At 35.2% G+C, this 20,740-nt stretch overlaps 1 long non-coding RNA gene and 1 pseudogene across 1 annotated transcript in view; both read right to left on the bottom strand.

Moving 5' to 3' along the window:
- The window catches only part of LOC143647963 (uncharacterized), a 46,834-nt gene extending 41,931 nt beyond the window's left edge, over window positions 1–4,903 (bottom strand). The window contains exon 1 of the long non-coding RNA XR_013158282.1: window positions 4,744–4,903. This is a non-coding gene — a long non-coding RNA (uncharacterized LOC143647963). The remainder of the gene's footprint in view (window positions 1–4,743) is intronic.
- A 12,329-nt stretch (window positions 4,904–17,232) lies between these two features.
- Window positions 17,233–19,038, bottom strand: LOC143647686 (signal recognition particle receptor subunit beta pseudogene; annotated as a pseudogene).
- Between the last annotated feature and the right edge of the window lie 1,702 nt (window positions 19,039–20,740).

Genomic DNA, 20,740 nt, shown 5'->3' with positions numbered 1-20,740 from the left:
ATCAGCCATGAATTTTGTCCCTGCCCTCATCCCTGTTAAACCCTTTGATCTCTAATCAATTTTTAAATCTTTAACAGTTTTTGGGGGAAGTGCATAGTCTGGAAATTGAACCCTGGTATCCTGCATGAAAGGCAAGCATTCTACCACTGAAAAACCTGAGCACCTAAATCTTTATTTTTATAAAGAATTATAGTGTATCCCATTTAATTTTTGTCAGGATTGAGTGAGTTAACATAAGTAAAACCCTAAAAATAGTGATTGGAACACATAAATGGCAATATCTAATATTATTAATATCACTACTTATCCTCCACTTAGCTGCCTAATATCATTTCCATCTTCTACTATCTTCTAGCCCTTCTAAGTATGGGTTTTGTGCCCTGAATATGATGTTGTAGCATCACCTATTTGCCCTAACATAACATGTATCATGGTCAGAACTGTGGATTTACTTATCTGAATAATCCTTGTGGTTGGAAGGACCTATGAACCCCATAAAACATGTTCTTAAACTTAATCTGTTCCTGTTCATATGAGCTCATTCTAAGTAAAACCTCGTAACTTCAGTTAAACTGTGGCCCACTTAAATTAGGATGGGTCTTAATCTCATTGCTGAAGGCCATATAGGGAAGGTCACAGACAGAGAGAGGCCACAGGGAGCAGTCAGAAGGTGGAAATCAACAGCACACAGATGTGAAAGGAGAAACCAGAGAGGCTGGTATGTGCATTGCCATGTGACAGAAAAGCCAAGTATGCAGGACTGCTAGCAGCCAGCCCCAGAATACCACAGTCTTCTTGGAGAAAGCTTTGCCTTGCTGATATTTCAATGTTGTACTTCTCCTGCCTCAAAATCCTAAGCTAATTTCCATTGTTTAAGCCAACCTATTGTAGAACTTTTATTTAACAATGAAAAACTAACCACTCCCAAATTTGACTGAATGCAAAATGGCCCTGTTATCTATCTTCTTTACTCTTTTGATAGCTATAGAAAAAGGGAGAAATAAAAAAAAAGATAAATTTTAAAAATACTGGATAATATTACATGGATAGTTGCACACAAGCTATATGAATGTTGAACTATTCTCTACTAATATGTTTGAAAACTGTCCTTTCAGTTCTGTCAAAAAGAAGCAAAAATCATTTGTGGAGAATTACAATGAAATAACTAATAATAATCAAGAAATTAGGAAGAAAGAAACCAAAATGATAAAGGATGAATACATACCTTATGTTTGGCATATTTGCTAACTATCTACATTTTACAATTTCAGTATCAGTGCTTTCTATGAAAGCTGCCATTAGCCTTGATCTTTGGAGTCTCCAATGTATATTTCAGAATTTCTATCATTCTAAACATTTGCAGTAAGATTCAGCAGTGCTTATTGTACTCCTGCTATTTGTCAGCATTATGTTAAGTATGCTTTAATTTTGTAATCTGATTTAACCTGGGTAATATTTCTAGATCTCTTCCTATATTCCTAGCAGAGGAAAGGACCTGGTCTATCTATGGTGCTTCTATACAGAGTATGTAGCATATAGTCAATCTTTGCTACCTATGAAAAGAGCAAGACCTGATAAACTAGAAAAGATGCCACAATAATCTTTTTTTTGTATAATTCTTTGAATGTCCAATTGCTGGTCATTTCTCCAGTTACATTTTTTCCAACTAGTCTGTAACGATCTAAAATACAGAATGAAAATTCATGTCATGGCCCAAGGCACCCCAGAGACAGTATTATTTCTCAAACTTGGCCACATCAATTAGAATAATGCAGGGAGTTTTAGAAAAATTTGATATTGGCTACCCAGATATTCTGATCTAGCTAATTCTGTTTGCAGTACAGTCATTGAGATATTTAAAAGCTTCTCAGGTGAATATAATGTACAGCCAAGGGTAAGAAACACTGAGCTGGAGTGATCAAACCTTTCAAGATATTAAATCAAAGAAGAGAAGCTTCAGCTTTTCAATATTTGCAGTGTGATTTTCCTGAGCCTTGATCACCCGAACTTTAATTTCAAAATCCTTCCAAGGTGTTGTGCTGTTTTCTGATATGCCCATATTTCTGATTTGAGGTTTTTAGAAGAGGAGAGGATGGACAAAAATTAACATCATACTTTCTCAGATTACATTTACCTTGATGACCTGTCAATATTATTCCTGCTAATGTTTTAGTTAAACCTCTCAATAAGAAACTTCTATAAGTAGATATAGAAAAGTGGTGAACTAAATATATTTTCTCTCATATTTTAGGTTTTACCTGGTCTTCACTATTTTAAACCTATGGACAGAGATATAGACAAGTAAAAACACTGTTACCAGGTTAAAAGCAATGAATCTTTTTTTTTATTAATTTTTTAATTTAAAAAAAACAAAAACAAAAAAACACCAACTGCAAACATTCTAACTTTTGATCATTCCGCTCTACATATATAGTCAGTAATTCACAATATCATCACATAGTTGCATATTCATCATCATGATCTTTTAAAAGCAATGAATCTAAACATAAATTCACACTTAGTAGAAAAATCATCCACACAGAGTTATCAGAATAGTCCCAGAATTTGGACTGTTTGTATGCCTGAGACTTCTGCAAGCATTCTCTCTTATTTGCATGTACTGGTCAGAAGATTATCGTAAGGCATAAGGATATGACTATGTTGTGGCCATCTCTCTGGAGGGTCATCGTAACATTCTTTAGTCAGCCCAGGTTTGTGTTGCACACTAGCAAAGAAGAGGTTTGCATTAATTTTGCTCTGTCTTCATAAGTATGTCTCAGCCCCTTGGCCAATTGCTTAAGTTCATTGAATTAAAAACACAGGTAATATAGAGATTCAGTTTGGAAAAAATTAGATGCCCTGATATGTTTTTCCCACCCACCACCACTCATTTTTTACCTTTGTTTTTAAAATTAGTTCGAATAAATTTTGGTAAATTTTGCCCTTATAAGTACAGAATTTCAGTTGTTATAATCGATGGTTTCCTGTGAATTTATATTCCAAATACTTGAACCTAATAATCATGATATCACAGTAAGGCAAGTCTAATCAAACATTCAGTGAGTTTATATAAACTCCAAGACAATTGTCAAAAATCTGCTGAAAAACAATAAAATTTAGCCACTGGAATTGTTCGTCTTGTGACTGTAACATAAAAGATGCTTATAAAGTGCTTAGACCAGTTCATTTAAGAAAATTAGTGCACGATAAATGATATTGCTATTTTGATTACTCCTTTCTCTTTATGAATGAAGAATTCACTTACATATAAAATCGGTGTTGAAAATAAACAGTGAAAAAAGTCAACCAAAATTAGGCTAATATCCCTTTTAGAGAGAGAAATTAACTTCTAACTAATTTGCACCAAACTAAATGTGGATTTTGCAATTACATGTTCCTCATAATAGAGACTATTCCTAATAATATAGCCATATGAGTCCAGTTTTTCAGTGCAATATGCCACCATGGGTGGGATAAAGAGCTCTTTTGGCTGACCTTTTGCTGATCAGTTGATTATGTTCTCATTAGCAGCAACCCTGCTGTTTGCCCCCAATAAAAAATAGCATCCTACTGTTAGCACAGTTTCCATTTTTGTGATTTAATGACACTATTATATTGAAGATATTTTAAAAAGGATTACAGTTTAAGTGAAAATAGCATGTTTTTATAAATTTTCATTCTGTTTCCCCCAAATCAGATCATATTTTTCTCATTATGTGATTATATAGGATGACTCTGGCTAAAGGTTTAAAATACTAAAGTAACATTTGTAATGTTTCATACTAAAATATAATTAGTTACAAAACTTTCTATTATGGATATTTTAACAATTCATTTTTTTCTTTCTGGTATGTATATCTGGTGTTATTTTCCACAGAATCACAAACTTAATTTCTTTTCTATAATGGGAAATACTGCATTTTTTTGAAATACAGATAATTATTCTTGTAATTAAGTTAAATGTGGGTATTGGTGGAGTTTGCTCATTGAATATATTTTATGAAGGGAGGTAGCCTATCATTGTGGGAAGAGCAGAGACCATGAAATCTAGCAGACTTATTTTTAAATTTTGGCTTTACCACATATCACATGTACGACTTGAACAAGTTTTATTCCTTCCTGGAACAATATTATCTTTTCCATCAGATTAAGTAGTAAATGGAAAATTAGATAATGAGTTAAAGCACAGGGTTCATGCTTACTGCCACCAAAAAGCAGATACTTCATCTTGATTTAATTAAAAAGGACATTAAGGACATAATTTCTTTTATTACTGAACATCTCACTTTACTTTGTGAAGTACATAATCTGTAAATATAATATGTATTTTTTCTATGGGTTGCATTTGCATTTGTTTATTTATATTATGACTCAATTTATGTCTATAAAGCACAAAATATATTTTAATTAAATATTAATTTAATTTTGTAAGTTGTGAGAAAAGATATAAGAAACAAAAGTACGAGGAAATATATGTAAATATTGGACATCTATATAAGCATTGGAACCCTTCTAATCCTAAAATGAAGAAACATTTAGGGTACTTGTTTAGGGTGCTTCTTGGCTATTTAATCATATGACAATGCACATGATGTCACCTTCTTCTTTCTTTCCCATGTTCCATTGATTTTTAGTTTCTGGCTACTCCTGTGTCTTCTCTCTCTGTGGCTTTCTCTGTAAGGCTTTCAGTGATAGGAATAAGAACAATCTTAATTCAGCTGGGATACAATTTATCTAAAGTACTTCTGTTTCTCTGCTTCTCTCTTCTTTCTGTACACCTCTCTGTCCCTCTTTCCCAGTACGATTATTAGAGAGTCCTTATGGTGAAACATTAGAGAGCTACAAGAGAGAACATGGCATCACCATGGCAACATAAACAGCTATTGAAAATCACTTCCTAGAGATGCAGAAAAATAAAAAGCAACTTTAACTTCTTCAGAGCTCTGGAGGAAAGTATTTCCTGGAGAAGGATCCCACAGAGGCTGAGTCAAAGAAAGAGAAAATTACATCAGGTAGGAAACTTCTACCCCAGACAGGTCAGTCCTCTCTCCCATCCCTCACTCAGCCCCATACAGCTCGGTTCCAGCTGGGCTCCCATCTCCTGCGGGAGACACAGACTATAAAATCTCTCACAGCAGTGAGACAAATCCACACCCATTTCTGTACACAAGAACCAAGCATCCAGGTAGTCACAAAAGGACTTAAACCACTGGGGAGGATGGAATATAAAAGGGCAACAAGAAGGAGTTTCCAAAATGGAGGAAGATGGAGGGAATGGCAGAAATTCTTCCCAAAGCAACAAGTAACCAGACAGACGCTGTCCGAATCAACGGTTTGGGGTCCTGGGAGACAAGAAGGACATTCCAAGGACCAAGTCAGTGAGACATGAAGAGTGTGATAAAAAATGGACGGACACTGTATTCCAGCGCTTTGTCCTGGTGCCCATCCCCCACTTTTAAGGGCAATAGCAGTGGGCGTCCATATCCTCGCCTTGGGGATAGCTGCACATTGGGGTGGCTGGGGGAATCATCAGTCACAAGTAAACTGGGGGACACACCTCCACACTGAGTCAGACTTTAGCTAGCAAAATGAGGACACAGGAACCCCACCCATTGAGATGCTGCAGTTCGGGGAAGGTAAATAACTTCTGAAGATGTTTAAGTCACTGAGCAGTGCCATCTGCTGGTCATCTTGGAAAGTGCAGGTGAAAACTGCAGCGCTTTTCAGAGCCTCTCAAGATGATATCCTAAGTCCAACGGAGCTGGTCTACACACTCTGCACAGGTCCCCAGCCCTGTTTTGGATGAGAAATACTGGTTACTCTACTGGCAACACAGTACCCTAATGTAAACCCAGGCAACAACTAAATCCTAGACAAGAGTGAGAAATCTTCAGAATATACCCACCAAGATAATCAGACGACCAGATATCAGCAAAAAGTCGCATGTCATACTAAAACTCAAGAAGAAATGGCCCAGTCAAAGGAACAAATCAAAAAGTCAGAGGAGACAAAGAATGTGGAACAACTAATCAAAAATGTGCTAACAAATTTCCTGAATCAAGTCAAAGAAATGAAGGAAAATGTGTACAAAGAAATAAAGGATATTAAGAAGAAACTAGAAGAGCATAAAGAAAAATTTGAAAGAATACATAGAAAAATAACAGACATTATGGAAATAAAAGACACTGTAGATGAAAGTCAAAGTGTAATGGAGACCCACCACAACAGATTAGAAGAGGCGTAAGAAAGAATCACTGTGGTAGAAGGCAGACCAAACAAATTGGAACAGACAAAAAACAATGGAGTAAAAAAATGGAAAAAATTAAGCAGGAACTCAGGGAATTGACTGACAACAAAAACAGATAAACATACTCATCATGGTGGTCCCAGAAGGAAGAGAAAAGGGAAAGGGGCCAGGATGAATGCTTGAGTAAATAATAGCTGAAAATCTTCCAGCTCTTGTAAATGACATAAATATGATAAATGAACTAGACCTAAGAGACACGTATAGAGCATTGCACTTCCAAACAGAAGGATATGCATTCTTCTCAAATGCTCATGGAATATTCTCCAGGATAAACCATGTGCTGGGGCACAAAACAGGTCTTAATAAATTTCAAAAGATTAAAAGTACACAAAACACTTTCTCCGACATTAATGAAATGAAGCCGGAAATAAATAACAAATAGAGAACTGGAAAATACACAAAGTATGGAAGTTAAACAATATGATCTTCAATAATCAGTGGTTCAGAGAAGAAATTGCAAGAGAAATCTAAATATCTCAAGATGAGTGAAAATGAAAGACAGCATATCAAAATTATGGGATGCAATGAAGTTAGTGTTGAGAGGAAAACTTATAGGTATAGACACATACATTACAAAGGAAAAAAAATTTAAAACCAGTGGCCTAAATGAACAAATAGAGAAACTGGAGAAAAATAACAAACTAAACTTAAAGCAAGCAGAAGAAAAGAATTAACAAAGATTACAGCAGAAATTAATGAGACAACTTAGATGGGATGAACAATTTCTTAGAAGCACATGAGCAACCTGTACTAGCTCAAAAAGAAATAGAAGAACTCAACAAACAATCGCAAATAAAGTGATTGAGCCAATCATCAAAGCCTACCAATAACCTGTGGCTTCACAGATGAATTTACCTAGCACTCCAAAAAGAAAAACTACCATTCCTGTTTAAGCTCTTCTAAAAAATTGAAGGAGAGGAAACATTACTTAAGTCATTTTATGAAGCCAGCATTACCCTAATACCTCAGACCAACCTCTCCAATGAGTATAGATACAAAAATTCTCAACAAAATACTTGCAAATCTAACCCAGCCTATTAAAAGAACAATACACCAGGAATCAGTTGGTTTTATCCCAGGTGTGCAAGTGTGGTTCAATAGAAGAAAATCAATGAATGCCGTATGTCACATTAACAAATCAAAAATGAAAAACCACGTGATCATCTTGATTGATGCATAAAAGGCATTTGACATAATTCAGCATCCTTTTGTGATAAAAAAAGACTTCAAAAAATAAAAAGTAAAGAAAATTTCCTGAGTATGATAAAAGGCATATATGAAAAATCCACAACTAACAACCTACTCAATGGTGAGAGACTGAAAGCTTTCACTTTAAGATTGGGAGCAAGGCAAGGATGCCCATTGTCACCTCTGACATGCAATATTGTGCTAGAAGTTCTAGCCAGAGCAATTAGGCAAGACAAAGAACTACAAGCCATCCAAAATGGAAAGGAAGAAGTAAAACTGTAACTAATTTGTAGAATACATGATCCAATATTGAGAAAATCCTGAAAAAAATAGTAACAAAGCTACTAGAGCTAATAAACAAGTTTAGCAAAGTGGCAGTATACAAGATAAATATACAAAAATCAATAGTGTTTCTATGCACTAGTAATGAGCTATCTGAGGAGTTGTTTTGGTTTGCTAATGCTACCAGAAGGCAAAATATCAGAAATGAAATGGTTTTTATAAGGGGGATTTATTAAGTTACGAGTTTATATATCTAAGAACTTAAAAAAAAATGTCTAATATAAGGCATACAAAGAAATATGCCTTAACACCAAAGAAACTCTGAATGGTGCCCAAGATTTTTCTGTCAGCTGGGAAGGCACATGGCGGTGTGTGAGGCCCTTGCTCCTGATCCAGCATACTCAGCAACTGGAAGAATCCTCACACTAGTTCCCTGACTCACAGAGTGAGGGTTATAATGGTAGGAAAGTCCAAGTGGAAGTCACTAGAATTGCCCCTACCTAGCAAAATAGTAAATCAGAAGTAATACTGGGTTCTTGGAAGGATTGCCCAGATTAGTGCCACTCTTAAGGACTTGATGCAGGGGTGGGGGAGTGATTCCCACCACATCACCATTCAACTCTCCTATTTAGTCTGTGCAGAAAACAGATGGGTCTTTGTGGACAACAGTGGGTTATCATAAACTCAACCAGGTGGTGACTCCAATCGCAGCTGCTGTTCCAGATGTGGTACCATTGATTGAGAAAATCAACACATCCCCTGGTGCCCGATATGCAGCTATTCATTTGGCTATTATTCTCAATAACTGCTAGTACGGATCTACAGAAACACTTTAAATTCAGCTGGAAAGGCCAACAATATACCTTCACTGTCATACATCAGGGGTATATTAACTCTTCAGCCATATGTCATATTCTTGTCCATAGGGAACTTGATTGTTTCTCTCTCTCACAAGACATCAATCCATTATATTGATAATAACATGCTGGTTGGACTTAGGGAGCAAGAAGTAGTGACTTGTCTAGGCTTAATGTTACAGCATTTGCATGTCAGGGGATGGGAGATAAATCCAATAAAATACAGGGGCCTTCTACCTCAGTGAAATTTTTAGGTGTCCAGTGGTGCAAGACATGTCAAGATATCCCTTCTAATGTGAAGGATAAGTGACCAGGAAAGAGGTACAATGCCTAGTTGACTTCTCTGGGTTTTGGAGACAACATTTTCCTCATTTGGGTGTGCTGCTATGGCCCATTTTCCAAATGACCACAAAAGTTGCTAGTTTTGAGTAGGGACCAGAGCAAGAGAAAACTTTGTGACAGGTCTAGGCTGCTGTGCAAGCTGCTCTGCCACTTGGACAATGTGATACAGCAGAATCAATGGTGCTGGGGGTGTCAGGCAAATACATTTTCTGTCTGGAGCATCTGGCAAGGCTGTATAGGATAATAACAATACAGGCCTTTAGGATATTGGAGTAAAGCCTTATCATCCTCTGCAAATTACTATTCTTTTGAGAAACAGCTTTTGGCCTGCAACTGGGCCTTAGATACTGAATGCTTAATAATGTGCCACCAAGTTACCATGAGACCTGACTTGTCTATCATGAGATGGGTATTGTCTTACCCACAAAGCCATAACGTTGGTTGTATCATAAAATGGAAATGGTATATAAAAGATAGGGCTCAAGTAGGTCTGGATGGCACAAGAAAATTACATAAAGAAGTGGCCCAAATACCCATGGCACATACCTCTGCCACTACACTTTCTTTTTCTGAGCCCAGAGCAATGGCTTCATGGGTAGTTCCTTACAATAAGTTGACTGAGGAAGAGAAAACTCAGGCCTGTTTTACAGAAGGTTTTTCAGGATATGCAGGCACCCCATGAAAGTGGAAAACTGCAGCACTACATCCCCTTTCTGGTATGTTGTGAAGGACAGTGGTGAGGGAAAATCCTCCCAGTAGGCAGAAATTCAAGCACTTCACCTGGTTTTACACTTTGCTTGGATGGAGAACTGGCCAGCGGTGTGTTGGATGTTGCCTCACGGACTGTTGCTCAAGGTTTGGATGGATGGCCAGGAACTCAGAAGGGGCACAATTGGAAAGCTGGTGACAAAGAGCTCTGGAAAGAGTATGTGGATAGTTTTTTTTAAGTGAGCAAAAAACATGAAGATATTTGTGTCACATGTGAATGCTTACCAGATGGTGACTTCATCAGAGGAAGGTTTTAATAATCAAGTGGATAAGAAGACTCTCTAGCCTGATTCATTATTGAATAAAGTACAGTTATAAAATATTCAAATCCTGTGAGACATTAAGCTATATCATATTCCAACAATCTTATAAATGAAATTCACAATGTTAGAAGAAAACAGTAGGCATTTCATGACTGCTACATGTGCAGATTTTTGCATTTCTCTTCATTTGTGTTTTTTTTTTAACCTTACTGCCTTGGAGAGTTTTATGTTTGGTTTGATGACTCAGTTCCTAGTACATGAACACCACATCATATGCTTTTCATTTATAACGCATTCCTTTGGGCATTGAATCCTCATAGTTTTAATTTCCATACAGTAGACGCTGCATATTTATGCTACAGAGAAATGACTAAAACTTATCCCACTACTTTAAACCTCTGTTAGATTCTTAAAATATATAAAAACACAAATCAGTACCACTGTAACTTGTCTCTGATCTTGATTCTAGTTCTTTTTGAGGGAACTGATCCAAACAAAGTGATGAGGGAAACAATTAGGTACACTGAATTGACAGGTGATAGAATATATAAGGAATATAGACAAAAGTGTAGAAATAACACCTAATAACATGGTGGCAAACGTGGCATCAAGTGGAAATAAAACTTGACTGTAAGGCTGCTTTTGCAAATCCAGGGTATATAAATATAATGAAGGACATAATATAATATGTAGATTTTGGTATTATGCAACATTTTCCTAGAAATTAGAACACTTGAAAGTATATCTTAACCATAGGGATTGAAACTCATACTTAAATTTCCTGCTAGTTGTTATAGCCTTTAATTGTTTATATATATATAAATATATAATAATGTATGTATATATATATATATATATATATATATATATATATATATATTCACTCAGAAAGGGAAAAGGAAATTTACCATAATAGAAAAAGATGCACTTTGTTGAAAGAACAATGGGCAATTTCATTCATTGACTTTTTCTCTTTCCTTTGCCCATAAATGCATAAAAAGAAATAGCTATATGTTATAGTGAGGGTTTCAAAATTTTATACATCGTTGCAAATCTCTTCAATCAGTCTTAAATATAGGCATTTGTAATATTTAATTAATCTATCTAGATAAGCATTTTTTAAACTCTATATCATAGAGGGAAAACAAATAAAATCAACCTTAAGACTTCTTTCACTTCATCAATTTTAATTTAACAAATCACATTTATAAGATTATTATGACTGACATTACTGGTAAAGAAATAAACCTCAATATTATGTGATTTAAGAGATATTTGGAGACCTTGAGCAATTTTAAACATCTAGGACGCAAGGAACTTAGATTCTTGTAAGTTAGTGCATATGATAAGTACTATGTTAAAACACCTATATGACAACTTCTATGGCACTCTTCTTATGAGTTACAGCTTTATTTAAGCACCTATTGATGCATTGGGGATAAAGTGGTCTAGTTTTAGCAGAGAAACCAGAGACCTGTGACAATAATGCATGTCCTAGATAAAGTACACTAAAAACAAGTAGAGCAGGATTGTGGTTTGAGGATGGACACATTTTAAATACACAAGAGGAAAGTGCTGGCCAGGCAGAAAACCTAGGTCTGCCTCTTAATTTGGCCCAGAACATGCAGAGGCAGCAACACAAAATTTCTTTATTCACAAAATCATACGTTCTATTAGGAAATACTCTTCAACCTTAAGTGTAAAATTAATTTAAAAATGAATATATTATTATGTAGGATTATTATTTAAAACTGGTTGAGAATTTAAATTTTTTCAGAAAAGGTAAAATTAATTATCTTTTCAGATTCAAATTATGTAGAAATAATATGCCACTCAAAAAACATAAAGTCAATGTGTTTTAAGCAATTTTATTAGCTCAGGCTACTGTAGCCACATAAAAACCCTAATTTCTGGTGAATGAATTATATCAGAAATAAAGTTTTTGCAAAAGTAATATTTAATCTGTTGTATGCTCTTTATCTAAATAGGATTGATTTGCATTTAAATGAGCAATCACCCTCTTGGATTTTGCATTATTAACATAAAATTATTGAGTACCTGTTTTAATACATATAGAAAGTATAACATACTCAGGTTAACAGTGGAAATGTTGCACAATTAATATATACTTCAAAATAACTGTAGCATTTCATAAATCAAATTAATTAAATGTCTTTATGGGATTAATATACTCACCATTTCAATGTAAGCAATGACATTTTTTACTGCTTTTAGCATAAATATCCATCCTGATGGGATGATTTTGTATATTCTATTAATCAGCATAAACTAATCCTTAATTATCACCACCATTTATAGATACCAAATTCTTTTCTTGAGTTTAAATTAAGTTTTAGAAAATATCCAATATCAAAATTGTATGATCGTAGGAAATATAGAGAGTGAATATAAGAATTAGCTTAAATTACAAGCGGTATTGTGTGAAGATGACAGACTAGGGAGTGCAGGGACCAAGCCCTTCCACCAAACAAGTATTAAACAAGCAGGAACCCTCTGAACAACTATTTTGGAACTTCACATTCTAGAAGAACACTGTACAGCATTCAGATAAGAGTGGGAAGAAAGGACTGATAAATTATGGTTAAGAAAAATAGATTGCTCTCTCCTAGCAAAGCTACTGGCATTCGTTCCCCACTCTGGTGGCAAGCCACCTTGGGGACCTGTCCCTGGCTAGGTCACTAATGCCAGAAAGAGGCATACAAATCTTCCCTAAGACCATGGGTGAGCACAGATGATCACAGTGATCACAGATCATTGATTTTGATCAGCAACTTTGGATCACTGAGGGCCCAACTCTGAGAGTAGTGACTATTCCAGCCTACCCAGGAGAGGGGCTGCAGCAGAGGAGAATTGGGGATGTAGTGTTTACAAAGGAGAACAGCTGGTTGAGGGGCTGCATTTTCTGGGATGTCAGTGTGAGTTTGACTTTGGGAAGTAGTACACCCTGCTTCATCCTTTCTCCAAGGCACTTTGGAGTCAATTTGTTACAAGACAAGGGTAGTAGATTCTTTAGCCCCATGTGCTCAAATGAAGCATTCATGAGACAGTGGGGTTTCAAAGAAAGAAAAAAGAAATCATTACTAGTTGTATAGCTGGAGAGCAGATGGCCTGTTCGCCAAAAATCTGTCTCCCACAACTGTAGTAATTCTGATAGTTTTATAGAATTAAAAGATGGGCCGAGTTTCAGATTTTGAGCACAGTAGCTTCAGATGATGTGATTAGAGGTGATCTAATTATTGAACATTCACTGATTGGTTGCATGTTTAGTCACAGAATGTATGTAAGAAAATGGCAGCCTTAATATGATAATGGATGTGATTTTTAGTATTATAATGGAATATGGGTAACTTGTAGGTTAAAATCTAAGCTATTGTGCATGTCAGGTGGACCCATTTTGGTTAGATCCAGTCTCAGTTATCAAAATAACTTTGAACTTGGGGTGGGTTAGCTCTGCATTGACCCAAGACCCTTAATTAGTAAACATTAGGGGCTGTCTTTAGTGATGACAAGACTCTAAAGTTGGAAAACTCAGTAACTGCATACAAATGAAGGTTGGTCACAATCTTTTTACAATCACAAGGACAGGAGATAAAGGCTATACAATCAATAACAGATCTGGATTATAATCAGAGATTTCAGGCATTTCCCTTTGTGTACTCCAATATACCAGAAAACAAAAAGGAACATCTATATAATGATTCAGAAATCAAAATCATCCCATAAATCCCAATTTCTTGGTCACAAGTCTGCAACCATTTCATGGGTCTATGACCCTTTCACAGCTGGGGAGAGACTGACATGGGAAATTCCTCTATAGTATACCCCTTCTCCTAGAATTTGCACTCCAGGTAAAAACAACTTGATAAAACAAAAGGAGTGTAAGAATCTATAGATGGAGACAATCTAGGGCAATGTCTTCCTGGCTTCAAACACCAGGGTGAAAAGATGGGGTTCTGTTTCTTGGGAGAGAGAGAGGACACCCAAATTCCTATAAACAATGTTCCAAACAAAAACACAGGATTAGACACAGGCTCAGAAATGCAAGGAAATCTCCACACACTGTTTATCTTGGGCAGACCTTCCTGATCAGACCTTCTTGATCTTGGGCAGAAGCTCAAAAAAGTCTTTGACTTATCACCGGCTGGTTTAAAATCCAGAAACAGGCATCTGAGAGAATATATCCCAGAGTCATCTTTATGCAACAAAAGAGTACAAGACAAACAAAGAAGCAGGAAATAATGGCCCATCCAAAAGAAAATGATGAAAATCCAGGAAATACCAATGAAGAAGCCTAGAATGTCGGCACACCAAACAAAGCCTTTAAAGAGTAATCTTAACAATTCACAAGCAGATGAAGAAGAATAAGAAAATAGCTTAACAATTAGCAATATGAGAATTTTAATAAAGTGATAGACTTTTTTTTTAAAAGAACCAAACAGAACTACTGGAGTTGAAGGTCATAATACATGAAATGGAAGAAGCCCAGGAGGTTCCAAGAGGAGATTAAAGCTGGCAGGATGAAGAATTAGTCTACTTGAAAACTAGTCAAGGTGAGGATCAGAAAGAGAAAAGGAATACTGAATACAAAGCGAATCTAAGACAGGTATGGTACACCATCAAGTGCGTCAATATATACGATTTGAGTGTCCAAGAGGGAGACAAAAGAGAGAAAGGGCAGAAGAAAGAATGACATAGAATTTCCCAAACTGCAAAATATGTGAATAGGCACATCCAGCAAGGCCAGAGAATAGCAAACAGGATAAACATGAAGGAAAGATACCCCATCATATATTGATTACAATATCAAGTTCCATGGTCAGGGAGGAAGTTCTGAAAGCTGCAAGAGAAAAGCAATCTGTTACATACAAGGAGTCCCAATGGGATTGGGTCCTGATTTCTCTTCAGAAACCATGGAGGAAAGAAGCAGTGGGTTGAAATACTTCTTGTACTAAAATAATTTTATATCTGGTGAGACTTTCTGTCAATAATTGGGAGAGAATGACACATTCTCATATAAACAAAATCTGAGGGAGTTCAACATCACTAGACCTGCCATACAAGCAATTTTAAAGCGAATACCCCTACTGAAAGGATAAGACACTAGTCATTGGTTCAAAGTTGCATAAAGAAAAAAAAGCTGGTAAAATAAATTATTTGAGCAGTCATAAATGTCAGTATCATTTTATGGTATTGTTTGATATGACAATGTGATATCACTTCATCTTATTAGAATGGCTGCTATTAAGCAAGCAAAAAACTATAAATGTTGGAGAGGATTTGGAGAAACTGGAATACTTATTCATTGCTGGTGGGAGCATATAATGGTTCAGCCACTGTGGAAGTCAGTTTAGAAATTTCTCAGAAAACTAAATATTGAGTTTCCCTATGACCTGGAAATACCAATACTCAGTATATACCCAAAAGAGTTGAGGGCAGTAACATGAAGAGACATTTGCACACCAATATTCATAGCAGCACTATTAGCAATTGCCAAGAGATGGAAACAATCCAGGTGCCCATCAACAGATGATTGGATAAACAAACTGTGCCTTATAATATAATGAAATATTATGCCACAGTTAGAAGAAATGATATTCCAAAACATATGATGACATGGATGAACCTTGAGGGCATAATGTTGAGTGAAATAATTTAGACACAAAAAAATACTGTATGATTTTGTTATTATGACTCTGGTACAGCCTCCAGTGTTTTGGAGCAGCTAGGAGGAAAAATCTGAGATGAGGGAATGGTAGCCCATGACAAACTCTGGGACCTGTTCTGTAGGTGCTTATTGAAGTGTGCATTGAAAAATATTGTTTTTTTCTCTTTTGGCTTTGTATGTATTTGCTATATTTTATAGTAAAAAGGAAAAAAATAAACAAAAGAAACTATAAGCAGCTATAGTACAATTAGATAGAATAAATTCTTGAAATCAAAAATTTGAAAATGTTTAGTAACATAGATCACTACTATAGCAAAGTTGATATTTGTAATAACTTTCTACTTGATATTTTAAGAATGTACACAGTTTTGATAGTTTATCAAATTATATTTAAGATAGTGTATAATATTTAGAATTTAAGAAACTCTGATATCTATATCTGTAGATTTTTTTCCTTCCTTGCTTTAATTTTAAATCAGTTTATAAAACCAAAAAAAGGCTTTACAATGATTATTTAGATATTTTATTTAAATATGGCTATGGATAAGCTAAGATATCCATTTTTGATGTTTTTTAAGTGTTTTGTTTGTTTTCTTAAGTTAAAATAATAGGGAAACTTAGTAGGATGGCTAGAATCAGAAAGATGGCTTAACAAGTGTTGGCGAGAAATTAGAACACTTGCACAGTTTTGGTAGGAATGCAAAATGTGCAACCACTGTGGAAACAGTTTGGGAGTTCCACAAAGTGTTAAACAGAGTTACCACGTGACCCAGTAGCCCACTCCTACTATCTCTACACCTAACACACTAAAACTTGTACAACAATGTTCACAGCAGTATTATTCATGACAAGCAAAAACTGGAAACAATCTAGATGCCTATCAACTGATGAATGGATAAGCAAAGTGTGGTTCATCCATATAATGGAAATACTAATCAGCAATAAGAATACATGAAGTACTGATGTATGAAACAACACAGATGAAATTTGAAGTCATTGTCTAAAGTAAAAGAAGCCAGTCACAAAAGACCACATATGGCATGACTTCATTTTTATGAGATCTCTAGAATAAGCAAATCCATAGAGACAGAAAATAGACATAGACAGCTGAGGGTGAGGGGAAATGGGAAGTGACTACTAAGGGGTATGGGGCTACTTTTGGGGGAATGAGAATGTTCTAAAATCAGCTTATGGTATGGTTGCACAATTCTAGAACATACTAAAAAAATCAGAGTAATACACTTTAAAAGGGTGAATTTAATGATATGTGAATTATATCTAAATAAGGATGTTTTAAAATGGCAATTTAAAAAATGACTATACTGTGAAAGGGAGCAAAAAGAGACAACTGAACTAATAAAAAAAAAAAGAAAGAAAAAAATAAACCCAGCTAGTTTCAACAGTAATTTGTTTCCAGAGCAAGGAAATGTATCTAATCACAATGTGTACCCCTTCTTTATCTACAACAAGCTACCATACCCCCTTTTCCAAAGCTGCCTGTCACACACACATTCATGACTTTTGCTTTAGATAAATCTCTTAGGTAATTTCAGCCAGTCATTTCTCTAGGTCCTAGATGTCAGCAAGGCCTCTGTCTCCTCTTCCAAACTTGGCACTACCTTCCAGGAACTCCCCTTTGAGGGGCAACTGTGAGAATTCAAATTGTTCGCCTTTATTCTGGGACCCAGTGTTCTGGGAGCAGCAGAATGGGTGACTCATATGGTATTGATTTTTTTCCAAGCTGCTGCTGAATTTACTTTACTGATTTTGCCATTGCAATATCTTGCTTATTGCAGACTATTAACAAAGATGGTGCATTCTTCAGATTCATATTGTTAGTAAGAATTGGATACAGAAACTCGCCCACATCTTTCACTTCTTGCTGGAATGCTACACCATCCACAGCAAATACAATAGCCCTGGATGAAGCCTTAAATTGCTCTAAGAACTGAAGTCTCAAACTCTCATGGCCAGGAAGGTAAATCAAGTTCAGGTTATTAGCTCTGTTATTGTTGACTCTGTATATAGCAGAGCATTCAGCCATGGAACTCTGAGTGTCTCTGTAAAGACCTAATAACAACTGAACAAAAAGCATCTTTAACCCTGAGTCACCAAGACCAACAAAAAGGACCACTCTCAAACTCCTCCTTCTGTTCCGGATGAACTTTCAGAACAGGGCAAAACATCTCTCCAGAAGTTTCTGGGAATCAGCCTTCAATGCAGTATGGCTCCTGTTGCTTCAGGTGTGGATGGAGAGTGGTGGAAGGGGCTAGTTCCTCTCTTTAGATATCCTCAATATGCCCCGATCTCATGTGTGCTTCCTGCAGGAGTGCAGCAGAAAAGCCTCATATGTTAATTTTTAAAGCAAAAAGAGAAGCTATTTTTCATCTTGATCAAGAAATCCTCAGTTAGATTAACAGTAATTTTAGCATGAGAACCATGGAGGCCTTATGGCGGTGAATTGCATGTGTAAAAAACTAAATAAAAAGAATGGTCAACCAATAGTGTGATACCTATCAAAATTAGCCTTCAAAAACAAATCAAGATCTCAAGATAAATAAAAATTAAGAGAAATTTTTTGCTAGCAGTGCTTCCCCACAAAAAATTCTAATAGGACTCTTTTGAAATAAAATAAAAGAAAACTAGAAATCAGTTTATATCCACATGAAGAAACAATAAATAGTACAATAAATACATAATTTAGAGTAGATGTATTTTTGCTTGGAAACTTTTTAAACTATGTGATTGAAATACAACTGCATAAAGCAGTAATTACATGAAATATAAATGGATTAAGTACTCCAATTAAAATATGAAGTTTGGAAAAATAAAGGAAAAAGAAAAAAAAACAGGTTTCAATTACATACTGTCTCAAGAGATACACTTTAGAATCAATTACCACAAATAGGTTGAAAGCAAAAGAATGCATAAAGTATGAGAACAGCAACCCAAAAAAGCATTGAACTGGCTACATTATTGTTATATAAAATAGGCTTTAAGACAAAAGTTGTTACTGGAGACAAAGTAGGACATGGTGTGCAATGATAAAATGATCAGTCCAAGACAGTGCAAATGTGACTCAGTGGCAGAATTCTTGCCTGCCATGCCAGAGACCTGGATTCAATTCCTGGAGCCTGCCCATGTCAAAAAAAAAATCAGTCCAGCAAGAAGATAAAATAATATATCATGGATACACCTGCAGTCCCAAACTGTCAGCATTAAGAGATACATAGATAATTTAACAATCAGAGCTATAGATTTCAAGTCTTCCCCATTTCTGACAATTGATGGAACTAAAGAGAAGACTTACAAGGAAATAGAAGATTTGAAAACAGTATAAACCATCTAGACCAGACATCTATAGAACATTCTACCTAACAATAAGAGGATGCATATTCCTGTCAGGTTCACATGGAACCTTCTTCAAGATAGACAATGTATATCAATAACTACAAAAAGATTGAAATCATTCAAAGTATGTTCTCAGATTACATGGAATGAAATTAAAAATCAGTAAGAGAGAGAGATTTACAAATATGTGGAAATTAAATCACACACTCCTAGGTAGTCATTTTGGAAATTTAAACATAATTTAAGATGAAACAGGATGAAATTACTGACAGACCAGAACTTATGAGATGCAGCTACTGCAGTATGAAAGATGAAAATTTATATCTTAAATTCATATATTAAAAAAAGAAAGACATCAAATTAATATCCTATATTTCAATATGAAGAAAACTCTAATGAAACCCAAAATAGGTGAAAGGAAGTAATTAACAAGGATTTTAGAAAAATCAATGGAATAGCACATGGTAAAACAATAGTAAAATATACAAGCAAAAGTAGATTATTTGAGGGCGGGCCATGTGGCTCAGCAGGCAGAGTTCTTGCCTGTCATGCCAGAGACCTGGGTTCATTTCCCGGTCCCTGCCCATGCAAGAGAAAAAAAAATGGGTTATTTGAAAGGATTAATAAAATTGGCAATCTGTTGCTAGAATGACCAAAAAAAAAAAACACTCAAATCACTAAAATCAGAAATAAAAGTGGGGACATTATTATTGAGCTTATGGAAGTAAAAGTTGTCATAAGGGAATATTATAAACAACTCAATATCAAAAAATTAGGTAACCTAAATGGAATGGATAGATTCTTTGAGAAAAAGAAAATACTGAAAATGAATTGAAAAGAAATAAAATTTCAGGAAACAACAATAGCAAGGAAAATATTGAATTAATAATGAAAACCTTCCAGAGAAAAGTGCAGGAAGGCATGACTTCATTGGTGCATTCTATCAAATATTTGAAAATAATTAGCACCAATCCTTCAGATACTTTTCTAAATAATTAAGGAGAATAGAACACATCTCAACTTATCCTATAGTGCCGGTATTACCCTGAAACCAAAAACCAGACCAAGACATCAAAAGAAAATAAAATTACAGGCTAATATTCCTCATGAATTTAGAAACAAAAGTCCTTGGTAAATACTAGAAATGTGAATCAAACAATATATGAAATGTGTTGCTACTTCTAGTCAACCTTGTATTAGCAGTCACAGTCAGGAAAATAAGGGAAGAACAAGAAATTAAAGGATCCAGATTGTAAAAGAAGTATAACTATCTCTGTTTTCAGAGGACGATCTTGCATATGCAACTACTAAAAAATTTATTTAAAAATAATAGAACTTAAAAAGAGATCAGCAATGTTGTAGATTACAATATCATACAGTAAAAGCAATTGCATTTCTGCATGCTAATAATGAAAAATCTAAACCAAAATTAAGAAACAATTCCATTTACAATGATATCAAAATAATAAAATATTAATAAATAGAATTTATTTAAAATTTAAAATAGGAAAATCTATAAATCAATATTGAAAGAAAGTAAAGACACCTCCATAAGTGAAAAGATGTCCAGTGTTCATAGACTGGAAGATTTAATATTATTAAGATATGAATACCCCCTAAACTGATCTACAGATGCAAACAACCTCTATCAAAATGTCAACTGGTTTCTTTGAAGAACATGCCAATCTGTTCCTAA

Source organism: Tamandua tetradactyla, chromosome 10 (assembly GCF_023851605.1).
Source record: "Tamandua tetradactyla isolate mTamTet1 chromosome 10, mTamTet1.pri, whole genome shotgun sequence".
In the NCBI taxonomy this organism is placed as follows: Eukaryota; Metazoa; Chordata; class Mammalia; order Pilosa; family Myrmecophagidae; genus Tamandua; species Tamandua tetradactyla.
This window is presented reverse-complemented; position numbering and strand designations above follow the sequence as displayed.